The sequence below is a fragment of the Ovis canadensis genome, chromosome 21 (genome assembly GCF_042477335.2).
Source record: "Ovis canadensis isolate MfBH-ARS-UI-01 breed Bighorn chromosome 21, ARS-UI_OviCan_v2, whole genome shotgun sequence".
Taxonomy (NCBI): Eukaryota; Metazoa; Chordata; class Mammalia; order Artiodactyla; family Bovidae; genus Ovis; species Ovis canadensis.
Window position 1 is genome coordinate 43,881,234 of NC_091265.1, and position 14,169 is coordinate 43,895,402.

Sequence of the window (14,169 nt, forward strand, 5' to 3'; positions counted from 1 at the left end):
GTTCAGTGGGAAGGGAATCATATAAAACCACGTATCTTAAAAGGCAACCCAATAAAGCAAGCTGTAAACAGTATATGTAATATGATCTCATTTCAGAAAAAAGAAAGGCATATGTATCCATACAAAAATATCAGGAAGGACAGACATTAAGTAATTAAGAATGCAGAGGAAATATGGTGTTTTTAATTTCTCATTTTTTCTCATCCGCTTATATTTTCTCATTTGCTTCACGCACATATCTTGCTTTTGAAACCTTAAAAAATGCTTATGATATACAGCAATAATATCCCGTTTGTCCCCAGAAATTCAATGAACCTATTTAACTTGAAAAAACAAAGTCCTATATAAAAGTAAGTTATAGCAAAACAGCATGTTACAGAGAGGTCAGGATGGGCTGGTGTCAGAAGTCCTGGGTTCTAGATCATGCCTAGGTCTGCCCTTTACTAGCTGTGTGACCTTGAGTAACTTGGGTAACCCTTTCTTTTATTTTATTCGTGCATTTATTTGTCTTTGGCTGCACTGGGTCTTTGTTGCTGCTCACAGGCTCTTGCTAGTTGCAGCAAATGGGGGATAAGCTTTCCAGTTGCAGTGCATGGGCCTCTCATTGCAGGGGCTCCTCTTGTTGCAGAGCACAGGCTCCAGAGTGTAGTCTCAGCAGTTGTGGAGCATGGGCTAGTCACCCCAGGGCATATAGGATCTTCCCAGACCAGGGATCGAATCCGGGTCCCCTGCATTGGCAGGTGAATTCTTAACCACTGGACTACCAGGGAAGTCCTTGAGTAACTTCTTGAGGTTCTGTTTCCTAGAAGATGAAAACAACAATACACCATTCCTCTTTTTCACTATGCAATGCTGATAATAAGACATCAAGAGTAAAGCAAATGCCTGAGGGATACAAGTGTGAAGACTTAAAAGGCTACAAACTAGAGCGTGCTTGTGTGCTAAGCCGCTTCAGTCATGTCCGACTCTTTGTGAGCCTATGGACTGTAGCCCACAAGTCTCCTTTGTTCATAGGATTCTCCAGGCAAGAATACTGGAGTGGGTTGCCGTGCCCTCCTCCAGGGAATCTTCCTGACCCAGGAATAGAACCCTCATCTCTTACACCTCCAGCGTTGGCAGGCAGGTTCTTTCCCACTAGCTCCACATGGGAAGCCCACAAACTAGAGCAGTGGTTCTCAAATATTAACATATATCAGAATCACCTACAAAAACTATTTAGACTCGGACTGCCAGGCTCCCTCTCCAGAGTTTCCAATAGGTCTGGAGTGGGGCCCAACGATTTATAAATTCCCAGTCAATGCTGATGATGCTGGTCTGAGGACCACCCGTTGAGAACCACTGAACTATAGGCAAAAGAAAAGGACAGAATTTTCAAGGTCAAGTTCAAGCCACCTCTCTTAGTTCTGTGACTTTGAACAACTCCCTTCATCTATCTGCACATGAGTTTCCTCACCAATTAAAAAAAAAAGCATATTATAATTCCTGCTAATAAATACCATCTGCCCCCAAGATTTTTATGAGGATTAAAAATTTAAACTTGTGAAAAGAATGCATAAACTCTACTGAATTATGCAAATAGCATTAATTATATAAGTTAGGCAACTAAAGTAGCAAGAATTTAAATTATTTTTATTTTAGGAAATACATCTCAGACACAGAGATGTCTGTCAGTTTAGATTCCCAACAGTAAAGATCCATGCTTCTAGAAAGCTTCTGTGAAAATCTGAGTCCTTTGCCACTGCTGATGGAGATGAGTGCCTTGCTTAAGAGCCATGATAGAAACATGTAAATAATAATAACACAAGAGTTTAAATGTATTGAAACACTATTTTTCAAGTGTGTCTGGGTGTGTGTGTGTCTGTGTGTCCACACATGCTCAGTCGTGTCTGGCTCTTTGCGGTCGCTTGGACAAAAGAACCTGACTGGCTCCAGTCCATAGGATTCTCCAGGCAAGAAAATTGGAATGGGTTGTCATTCCCTACTCCAGGGGATGTTCCTGACCGAGACATTGAACCGGCGTCTCTTACCTCTCCTGCATTGATGGGCAGATTCTTTACCACTAGTACTACTTGATGAAAGTGAAAGAGAGTGAAAAAGTTGGCTTAAAGCTCAACATTCAGAAAACTTAAATCATGGCATCTGGTCCCATCACTTCATGGCAAATAGATGGGGAAACAGTGGAAACAGTGGCAGACTTTATTTTGAGGGGCTCCAAAATCACTGCAGATGGTGACTGAAGCCATGAAATTAAAAGACGCTTACTCCTTGGAAGGAAAATTATGACCAACCTAGACAGCATATTAAAAAGCAGAGATGTTACTTTGCCAACAAAGTCCGTCTAGTCAAGGCTATGGTTTTTCCAGCGGTCATGTATGGATGTGAGAATTAAACTGTGAAGAAAGCTGAGCACCAAAGAATTGATACTTTTGAACTGTGGTGTTGGTGAAGACTCTTGAGAGTCCCTTGGACTGCAAGGAGATCCCACCAGTCCATTCTAAAGGAGATCAGCCCTGGGTGTTCATCGGAAGGACTGATGCTGAAGCTGAAACTCCAATACTTTGGCCACCTCATGCGAAGAGTTGACTCACTGGAAAAGGCCCTGATGCTGGGAGGGATTGGGGGCAGGAGGAGAAGGGGACGACAGAGGATGAGATGGCTGGATGGCATCACTGACTCAATGGACGTGAGTCTGAGTGAACTCCGGGAGTTGGTGATGGACAGGGAGGCCTGGCGTGCTGCGATTCATGGGGTTGCAAAGAGTCGGACACGACTGAGTGACTGAACTGAACTTAACACTACTTGAGAAGCCTGAATAATTCCCAGTTTGTAACTAAAAATGTTTGGGCTTCAAATGGCCAAATAATTTTCCCAGGGTCACACAGCAAAGATTAAAATCAGGATTTTCTAACTAATATGCTTACAATGCTATTTATTGATTCATCTAATTGAGACATAATTCAGGGCCTAGAATAGTAGTTATAGTTTTTCCATCATTATTTGCTTGGGCAATTACTGCCAATTCAGTTTGACTGGGATTTAGTTCTCTCATATTCCCCACCCTCAGTACCCTTCTCCTCTCCTCTCAGTATGGGTACATCACAATTTTCCTTTCTCAGCACTTAACTACGTACTATGTTTCCCTACTTGCTCCATTTTATTTTTTCCCAGAGTAGATAATTACCCCCATGGTTTTCTATGTGTGCCTCTCCTTAATATTTCCACATACTCCAATTCCAGGGGGAGAATGTGGCATGAGAAGAGGAAGTCAAGGACAGACTTCTTGGGACCCCAATACCAAGGGCACAGAGCAGAGAGGGTTTTGGTTCCCACGTAAATCATTTCTCTTTTGATCTGTGAGTGTCATATTCCATTTCTTGTTCCACCTACTTCTAACCTCATCTAACCTGAATTTTCCTGAGCTCCTCTGAGCACATCTTTTTTTCTTAGTTCCCTTATTTTATTCAGAATAAACTACATTCCAAGCCTAATTTGCTCAATTTTTTAAGCTACAAAACTTTTCTGAATCCCCAATTTTTCAAGCTACTCAGTTGCTATAATGTAATCTTTCTTTAGTAGAACAGTGCCTTCGGTCTAGAGTCGGAGATGCTGGCTTTTGAGCAATCAGGACTTAAGCCCAACCACCAATTTGTTGGATTCGACTTCATATGCAAAGTAAACCCAGTTATTGGCATAAATACACAAAGTACTATAGCCTACTTCATCTTTTATTTTCAGTACTTATACCCACAGGCATATATACAATATTTTCACAAATGCTCAGCTGTGACAACATGCATGTTTTTGTGGGTGTCTATAATCCCTTGTTCTTTATTCTTTTCCTTCTTCTTTGGCTACTTCAGGCCACACTATAATCAGGCCACATGCAGGCACCTAACACATTTTCTTTATGGTCTTCTCTGACATCTGTGCACATTAAAATTCGATTAGTCAAGCTCATTAACCCTGATAATACATGGCCTGGTGGTGTGCAGACTGTCCTCCTTTTGGGGATGGTTTCTCAGGAAACACCACGTGATGTTCTCACCCCAGCTGCTGCCCTCCAACTTAGCTGGAAACTAACCCAGATTGCTCAGATGGTAAAGAATCTGCCTGTAATGCTGGAGACCCAGGTTTGAGCCCTGGTTTGGAAAGATCCCCTGGAGAAGGGAATGGCCACCCACTCCAGTATTCTCACCTGGGAAATCCCATGGACAGAGGAGGCTGACAGGCTGTATTCTGTGGGGTTGCAAAGAGCTGGACATGACTGAGGGGCTAACATTTTCACTTTCACTTTCACCCTCCCCAAAGTAGGAAGACACCTGCTGAGTTAAATCATAGAGCTTCAAGTCCAGGGGAAAACTAAGGTCAATTTCCAGATGCCTAATGACAATTCACACTTCTATAGCAACTGAGCATTTGAAAAAAATATCTCCATATGCATTATCCCGTTTTGTACTTAGAACACACCATGGGAGTTGATATTTTTATTTCTCATTTTATAGATAAGGACATGACTTGTCATTCAGTAAGTAATATAAAAACACCACACTGTACTCTGTGGATTTGGGATAATGTCAGCTTTACATTATCATGTTCTGGTGAATATTTTGGAATTGGCTATAGGAAAGGGGAGATTACATTTCTGAAGCAAAATGCATGTCCAAGAAATAAAACAGAAACTTTTATCTCTAAATATATGAGGAAGTTGTAAGCAGGAAAAACTCCAGGCCTTGCCCATTTCCTCTAACCATACTGGCCTCTGAAACACTGCCCACCGGGTCTGACTCCTAACAAACATTAGCAGTAGTGAGATGAAGAAAACACAGTGAAACAGTTGTGGGGAAGATGCTCATTCCTGGCCTTGGCACAGGCCTGCCTCCTAGAAGGGAATGGCTGTAGAAAGTGGCTCTACAAAAACAGATTTCATTCTCAGGAAATCAACAAGGCAACCAGGGGCCAAGCTTCCTCTCTTCCAGGGAGCACCACAGTGGGGTGCCCAGTCTTGACTGCTCCAACTTTTCTTAATCCTCAGCTTCACACTCCCATTTACTACTCTCCTCTGAAATTCATCATCTGTGGATCTCAGCAGCTACTGTGTTATTCAGCTCAGTTCAGGCGCTCAGTCGTGTCCTACTCTTTGCGACCCCATGGACTTCAGTATGCCAGGCCTCCCTGTCCTTCACCATCTCCCAGAGCTTGCTCAAACTCATGTCCATTGAGTCAGTGATGCCATCCAACCATCTCATACTCTACTGTCCCTTCTCCTCCTGCCTTCAATCTTTCCCAGCATCAGGGTTTTTTCCAGTGAGTCAGTTCTTTGTCTCAGGTGGGCAAAGTATTGGAGTTTTAGCTTCAGCATCAGTCTTTCTAATGAATATTCAGGATTGATTTCCTTTAGGATTGACTGGTTTGATCTCCTTGCAGTGCAAGGGACTCTCAAGAGCCTTCTCCAACACCACAGTTCAAAAGCATCAATTCTTCAGCACTCAACTTTCTTTATAGTCCAACTCTCACATCCATACATGACTACTGGAAAAACCATAGCTTTGACTAGACGGACCTTGTCAGCAAAGTAATGTCTCTGCTTTTTAATATGCTGTCTAGTTTAGCCAAAGCTTTACTTTCAAGGAGCAAGCATCTTTTAATTTCATGGCAGCAGTCACCACTGCAGTGATTTAGAGGCCCAAGAAAATTAAGTCTGTCACTGTTTCCATTGTTTCCCCATATATTTGCCATGAAGTGATGGGACTGGATGCCATGATCTTAGTGTTTTGAATACTGAGTTTTAAGCCGGTTTTTCACTGTCCTTTTTCACTTTCATCGAGAGGCCTTTCAGTTCTTCTTCTCTTTCTGCCATAAGGGTGGTGTCATTTGTGCTAATGGACGACAGAAGTAAAGACTGATGAGTAACTCACAAAGGACAATGTTAATACAAGGCACAATATCTATGGTTGAAACCAACCAATCGCATTACAAATACTGCAACTACCAGCAGGACCTGATAAGAATATGATGATACACTGGTCATGGGTCAGCATGTAACCCTTCAGTCAGTTTAGTCGTTCAGTCATGTTCGACTCTTTGCAACCCCATGAATCGCAGCACGCCAGACCTCCCTGTACATCACCAACTCCTGGAATTCACTCAAACTCATGTCCACTGAGTCGGTGATGCCATCCAGCCATCACATCCTCTGTCATCCCTTTCTCCTCCTGCCCCCAATCCCTCCCAGCATCAGGGTCTTTTCCAATGAGTCAACTCTTTGCATGAGGTGGCCAAAGTATTGGAGTTTCAGCTTTAGCATCAGACCTTCCAATGAACACCCAGGACTGATCTCCTTTAGAATGGACTGGTTGGATCTCCTTGCAGTCCAAGGGACTCTCAAGAGTCTTCTCCAACACCACACTTCAAAAGCATCAATTCTTTGGCGCTCAGCTTTCTTCACAGTCCAATTCTCACATCCATACATGACCACTGGAAAAACCATACCCCTGACTAGACGGACCTTTGTTGGAAAGTAATGTCTCTGCTTTTTCATATGCTATGTAGATTGGTCATAACTTTCCTTCCAAGTAGTAAGCGTCTTTTAATTTCATGGCTTCAGTCACCATCTGCAGTGATTTTGGAGCCCCCCAGAAATAAAGTCTGCCACTGTTTCCACTTTTTTCCCACATATTTGCCATGAAGTGATGGGACCAGATGCCATGATTTTAGTTTTCTGAATAATGAGCTTTAAGCCAACTTTTTCATTGCCTCTTTCTCCTTCATCAAGAGGCTCTTTAGTTCCTCTTCACTTTTTGCCATAAGGGTGGTGTCATCTGCATATCTGAGGTGATTGATATTTCTCCCGGCAATCTTGATTCCAGCTTGTGCTTCCTCCAGCCTAGCGTTTCTCATGATGTACTCTCCATATAAGTTAAATAAGCAAGGTGACAATATATAGCCTTGATGTACTCCCTTTCCTATTTGGAACCAGTCTGTTGTTCCATGTCCAGTTCTAACTGTTGCTTCCTGACCTGTATATAGGTTTCTCAAGAGGCAGGTCAGGTGGTCTGGTATTCCCATCTCTCTCAGAACTTTCCACATTTTATTGTGACCCACACAGTCAAAGGCTTTGGTATAGTCAATAAAGCAGAAATAGATGTTTTTCTGGAACTCTCTTGCTTTTTCCATGATCCAGCAGATGTTGGCAATTTGATCTCTGGTTCCTCTGCCTTTTCTAAAACCAGCTTGAACATCAGGGAGTTCACGGTTCACGTATTGCTGAAGCCTGGCTTGGAGAATTTTTAGCATTACTTTACTAGCATGTGAAATGAGTGCAATTGTGCGGTAGTTTGAGCATTCTTTGACATTGCCTTTCTTTGGGATTGGAATGAAAACTGATCTTTTCCAGTCCTGTGGCCACTGCTGAGTTTTCCAAATTTGCTGGCATATTGAGTGCAGCACTTTCACAGCATCATCTTTCAGGATTTGAAATGTAACCCTTAAATGTAACACTTAGCCATGAACAATACAAGCAAGAAGTAGAGCTATGACAAGCCATCCTCAAAGGAGAGGATCTTCTTCTCTGACACAAAGTTAATCAGTACTTTAAGGGTCTTACCCTTAAAATAGCCCCAATACTTTGGCCACCTGATGCTGACCCATGACCAGTATATCATCATATTCTTATCAGGTCCTGCTTTATACCATCTTTATACCAACAGCTCTCAAACATTTAATCTCAGGATCCCCCTGCAGTCTTAAACAACATCAAGGAACAAAGAGCTTTTATATATGAGAGAGACATCAACTTATATTTACCACATTAGAAATTAAAGCTGAAAATCTTTATTTATTTTAAAGTAAGAATAACAAATCTATTACAAGTTAACATAAATATTTTTGTGAAAAGTAACTATATATTCCAAAATAAAACAGAAATTTAGTAATAAGAGTGATACTACTGTGTACTTTTACATGTCTCTCTACTATCTAGCTTAATGTTAATTTAAAAATAGTTGCAATCTCATATTTGCCTCTGCATTCAACCCATTGAATATCACATATCTTGTAGCCTCCAGAAAAGTTTACATTCATGAAAGAATGAGAGTTAAAGATCAGATAAAGCCAATATTGGTATGAAAAGAGTTTTGACCTTGCAGACTCCCTAAAAGGGCTTCAAGGACTCTCAGGGGTTCCTAGATCACACTTTGAGAACATCCAACAGACTGACAAAAATATCAAGTTAGATGGTGCTAACAAAGCTATGGTTTTCCCAGTAGTCATGTACGGAAGTGAGAAGGCTGAGCACCCAAGAATTGATGCTTTTGAACTGTGATGTTGGAGAAGACTCTTGAGAGTCCCTTGGACTGCGAGGAGATCAAACCAGTTAATCCTAAAGGAAATCAGTCCTGAATATTCATTGGAAGGACTGATGCTGAAGCTGAAACTCCAATACTTTGGCCACCTGATATAAAGAACTGACTCATTGGAAAAGACCCTGATGCTGGGAAAGATTGAAGGCAGGAGGAGATGGGGATGACAGAGGACCAGATGGTTGGATGGACGTGAGTTTGAGCAAGCCCTGGGAGATGGTGAAGGACAGGGAAGCCTGGCGTGCTACAGTCCATGGGGTCGCAAAGAGTCAGACATGAGAGTGACTGAACAACAATGACAACTCTTGGTGAAAATGTGGGAATATAAGAAACTTTGCACACCACAGCCATTCTAGGAGCAATATGATACCACCCAAATGGAGCTAGGGCTTCCCTGATAGCTCAGTTGGTAAAGAATCTGCCTGCAATGCAGGAGATCCCAGTTCAATTCCTGGGTTGGGAAGATCCCCTGGAGAAGGGATAGGCTACCCACTCCAGTATTCTTGGGCTTCCCCGATAGCTCAGCTGGTAAAGAATCTGTCTGCAATGCAGGGGACTGGGTTTGATCCCTGGGTTTGGAAGATCCCCTGGAGAAGGGAAAGGCTACCCACTCCAGTATTCTGGCCTAGAGAATTCCATGGACTATATAGTCCATGGGACGACAAAGAGTTGGACACGACTGAGCAGTTTTCACTTTCTGCTAGAATAGGAGCAAACTGAGCTAAATATATGCTGCCCCACAAGCTAGAAATTCTAATCCTTGATGTATATCCCAATTGAATTCTTTTGTGGAACCATAAGGGAAAATGTGCATGATGTGTGGTACAAGGAATACAGGCGAGAAAAATGCTCATCAACAGGCAATTAAGTAGATAAAATGAAATATTTTACAGCACTAGAAACAATTCATTATATCTGTGTATGTAGCAACATGGATGGACTTGAGAGGTACAGAGCTGAGTTTTAAAAAGTAAGAAACAGTAAAATATAAAACATAAAATCACTTTAGTGTATTAAAATTATCATGGATAGATTTTGAAGTACAGTATGTCATAGCAGGCAAATGCTTCTGCAGCAACAAATACAAAAGGCTGTGTTGATTACAAAAAGTATGTTTTGTGGAAATCGGGAAGCTGTGGAAGGAATGAAGACAGGATGAAGTTAAATTCCACAGGAGTTGGAACCATTTGGGGTAAGAAAACAATGTCCAGCAAGTTTTCCCTTGGAAAAATTTTCTGCTTCTGGGTGCCAACTCACCCATTGATCTTGTTCCAAACAGAGGCCCTCTGTCAAGGAAAAAGGAACCATCAAAGCTTTTAGTGGTTGTTACAAGGGTGGAGTGAACAATTGGAAATTTGAGAGACTTCAAATGCATGCCCAGTCTTCCCTGCAGGACATTTCCTGGGTGCGGGGGAGGTGTGGCCTAGACTAAAAGCCTCTAAAATGCAAAATGAAATCTCCTCTACTCTGTGCTAATTGGGAAACAAATACACTGCAAAGAGAAGGGTCCCACATTAAAGTCACTGATCAGACTCACCAAGGCAGTCTCTGGTTCAAAGCACTAGCCAGATCCGAGGCTAAATGCAGCAGGAGGCTAAGGAGCTAAACTGAAATCCTCTGAAGAGAAAAACAGGCCCTCTCAGTCTTTCAGAACTTAAGGAGACAAAGACTCAACTGTGCTGTGTGCTCTGTGCTTAGTCACTGCGTCGTGTCCGACTCTTTGTGAACCGCTGGACTGTAGCCCACCAGGCTCCGCTGTCCATGGGATTCTCCAGGCAAGAATACTGGAGTGGGTTGCCATGCCCTCCTCCAGGGGATCTTCCCAACCCAGGAATCAAACCCAGGTCTCCTGCATTGCAGGCAAATTCTTTACCATCTGAGCCACAGACTCAGTCAAAATCCTAGAACGATCAGACTCTAGAAATAAGAAAAACTAAATGTACACTGACTCTCACTAAACTCCAGCACAGACCTAACTCAACTCAGACCCTGACAGGATTCAGGGGTCAGCTCCTCTCCCTGTACGCGTAATAGAAGAAAGGGGGACCGTCTTTGGTGAAAGACAGCATCACCCAGAGCATCTCTGGTTCTTACAGTCCTTTAGCCCTGGTGTTCACCACACAGTGCAAATTCCAAACAGTAATCTTTGCAAAAAGTAGTAATAATAGGAGCAGATCTATGGGTTACTCCAATCCTGGAGTTAGCAATAAGGATTTTAAAATAACTCTAATTAACATGATTAAGAGAATAGAAGATGGAAATTCCCCGGCAGTCCAGTGGTTAGGACTCTGTGCTTCACTGCCGAGGGCCCAGGTTCAATCCCTGGTCGGGGAACTATGGTCCCATAAACCATGTGGTGTGGCAATTAATTAATTAATTTGAAAGAAAACAGAAGATTAATGAGTTAGATGAAAGTGTGGAGATTTTCTTCAGAAAACCAGGGCCTCTAAAAAAGAAAAAGAGGGAATTTTCTGGAGTGATGATGTCCTAGTCCCGATGAAGTATGGATTACACAGGTGTTTGCCTCTGTCAGAATCTATGTATGCATACTTCAGCTTTGTGCATTTCATTGCACATAACTATTACCTTAAGAGAAATAAACTGTAAGCAAATATTGAAGTACAGTTAGTCATGTGCATGTTGAAGCATTTAGGGAGAAGTATATCAATATTTGCAATTTACTTTGAAGTGAATCCAAAAAAAGTTAAATGGTTTATGGATGGATAGAGGAGTGGAAGGGCTTCCCTAGTGGCTCAGATGATACAGAATCTGCCTGCAAGGTAAGAGAGCCAGGTTTGATCCCTGGGTCGGGAAGATCCCCTGGAGAAGGAAACGGCAACCCACTCCAGTTTTCTTGCTTAGAGAATCCCATGGACAAAGGAGCCTGGCAGACTACAGTTCATTGGGTCACAAAGAGTCAGGCATGACTGAGTGACTAACAATTCAGAGGAGTAGATAGTTAAGCAGATAACTAACAAAGCAAGCCAAGTAAAATGTTATTGATAGAATTAACTATTACAAATGTTCATGGGAAAATTCTTTCAACTTTGCTGTATTTTTAAGACTTTTTTCCAAAATAAGATAGTAATATAATATGACAAAAGAATATTGTACACAATGGTATGCAAGTAAATTTGACAATTTGGACAAAAAAAAAAATTTCCTCAGGAATCACGGCCTAAAATATTCCACAAATCCTTTGACACTCCCTTCAAAATGTGGAGCCCAATTCCCATCACCTTTAACATGTTGAATTTCATGACTTCCTTTTATTGAATAGGAAAAAAAATAGAAATATAAATCCAACTTCAGAGGTTAGGTCATTAAAGGCAAGGTGGCTCCCTCTTCGCTCTCTCTCTGTGAGAGGTTGGAAAGCAGGGAGAGGCCCACCTGTTGAGAAACTAAGGCCTCCTGCCAACACCCGACAAGGAACTGAGACTCCCAGAAGGTAAAAATATAACAAACATCTGATGATGGTCTCATATATGGAATGTAAAAATAAATTGTCAAATAAATATTCAAAAATATATACAACCCAAGAGAAAAAAAAAAAAAGGCTTAAGCATACACTTCAGAAAAGAATATTTCCAAATGGTCCAAGTGACCAACTTCATTCATCATCAGAGAGGTACAAGATAAACCCCAATTCAGTGTTATTACACACCTTCCAAAATGGCCAAACATTTTTGATTGCAAAAACATAAGGATATGTAGCAAATAGGACTGGACTTTCATCAAACTATTGATGAAAATGTAAATAAAAGCAATCATTTGAAAACAAATATATGCAAAGCATTGTGACCCAGAAATTCCAATATACCAGTTCTCATTGGTATATAACCAACAGAAATGCATGCATATATTCCCCACAAGACACCAAGAATTAGAATGTTTACAGTAGCATTATTTTATAAGAACCCGAAATGAGAAACTCAAATGTCCATTGACTGGTGAATGAACAAACAAGTTGTTGTACTTCTGTGCAATAAAGAGGAATGGGAATCTGACACATACAATTATGTGGATGAATCTCAGAAACAGGTTGAGTAGAGAATCCAGACACACAAGAAAATACATATGATTCCACTTACACAGAGCATAAAATCAGGCAATACACTAGATTCTCCTAGATATAATGTAAAGCAATAGAGGCAAAACACAGAAACATATACACCCATGATTCCATTTCTATAAAGCATAAGGAAGGTAAAATTAATCTAGGTTATTAGAAACTGGGATAATGGTTGCTTTTACTGCTGCTAAGTCGCTTCAGTTGTGTCCGACTCTATGCGACCCCATAGACGTCAGCCCACCAGGCTCCCCGATCCCTGGGATTCTCCAGGCAAGAACACTGGAGTGGGTTGCCATTTCCTTCTCCAATGCAGGAAAGTGAAAAAGTCAAAGTGAAGTCGCTAATGTCGTGTCCGACTCTTAGCGACACCATGGACTGCAGCCTACCAGGCTTCTCCATCCATGGGATTTTCCAGGCAAGAGTACTGGAGTTTCAGCTAGAAGTTTATATAAAGGCCGGGCAAGTTCCCCATAACCCGGAATCCAAATGCAACAGTAACCTGTGATTCCCAAAAATCCTCTCAATTGTCTTAAAGTCATAGGTAGGGGATGATTTAGTATAGGCTTAATTTTCTCAGGGCCTATGGCCCTAGTCCCTTCTGATATGATTAGGCCCAGATATCTAACTGATTATTGACAAAGCTAAGCCTTTTCTCTTGATGCCTTGTAACCACAGCCTGCCAGAAAGTTTAAGAAATCTTCTGAGGCTCGCGAACAAGCTTTCTCTGTCTCAGCACAGAGCAAAATATCATCTACATATTGTAACACCACTGCTTCAGAGCTATTAAAGTTTTGTAGATCTCACGACAAACTTTGTCCAAATAAGTGAGGACTGTCACAAAATCCCTGGGGATAATGGTTACCTCTTGGGAAATGATGGTTATTGGAAAGGAGCACAAAGGTAGCTTTTGGGGTGTTAACTGAGGTTCTATTTCTTGATCAGATGAAAATATATGGGATATGTATATATTAATATATACTCTATATGCCATTGAAATGTAAACTATTTTTAAATTTATTTATTGTTAATTGAAGGATAATTACATTATAGTATTGCATTGATTTCTACCAAACATCAACATGAATCAGCCATAGGTTTACCCATGTCCCCTCCCACTTGAACACCCCTCCCACATCCTTCCCCATATCACCCCTCTAGATTGTTACCGAGCTCTGGTTTGAGTTTCCTGAGTCATACAGCAAATTCCCATTGGCTATCTATTTTTGAAAAGTAAAGTATTTTTAAAAGGCAAAAGAAAATACATGCATACAAATCAATAAGGCTTGGCAAAAATACATTTGGCAAAAACACATAGTGTGGCTATGAGGAACAAACATAAAGGACCCTTTCTCTAGCTCCTAGGTCGGGATCCATAGTTAGTACACACAGGGCAGCTCTGAATCAGAGTTGGCCTCTAGCCTGGGGATGGAGAGAGGTAACGCCAGCCTGCATGCCATGTATCTAAAAAATCAGAAGTTATTAATCAAGTTAGCAAACTGAAATAAAATATTTTCTATCTGCCTACCTTGACACACACACACACACACACACACACACACACAGCCCCTCATAATGATCAGGAATGTCAGATTCAAACTGAGAATCCTCAAACTGCCCAGGTCCCCCTGGCGGTCCAGTGCTTCCACTGCAGGGGGCCTGGGTTTGATCCCTGCTTAGGGAACTAGAATCCCACAAGCCTCACAGCACAGCCAAAGGAAAAAAAAAAAAATTACATAAGCA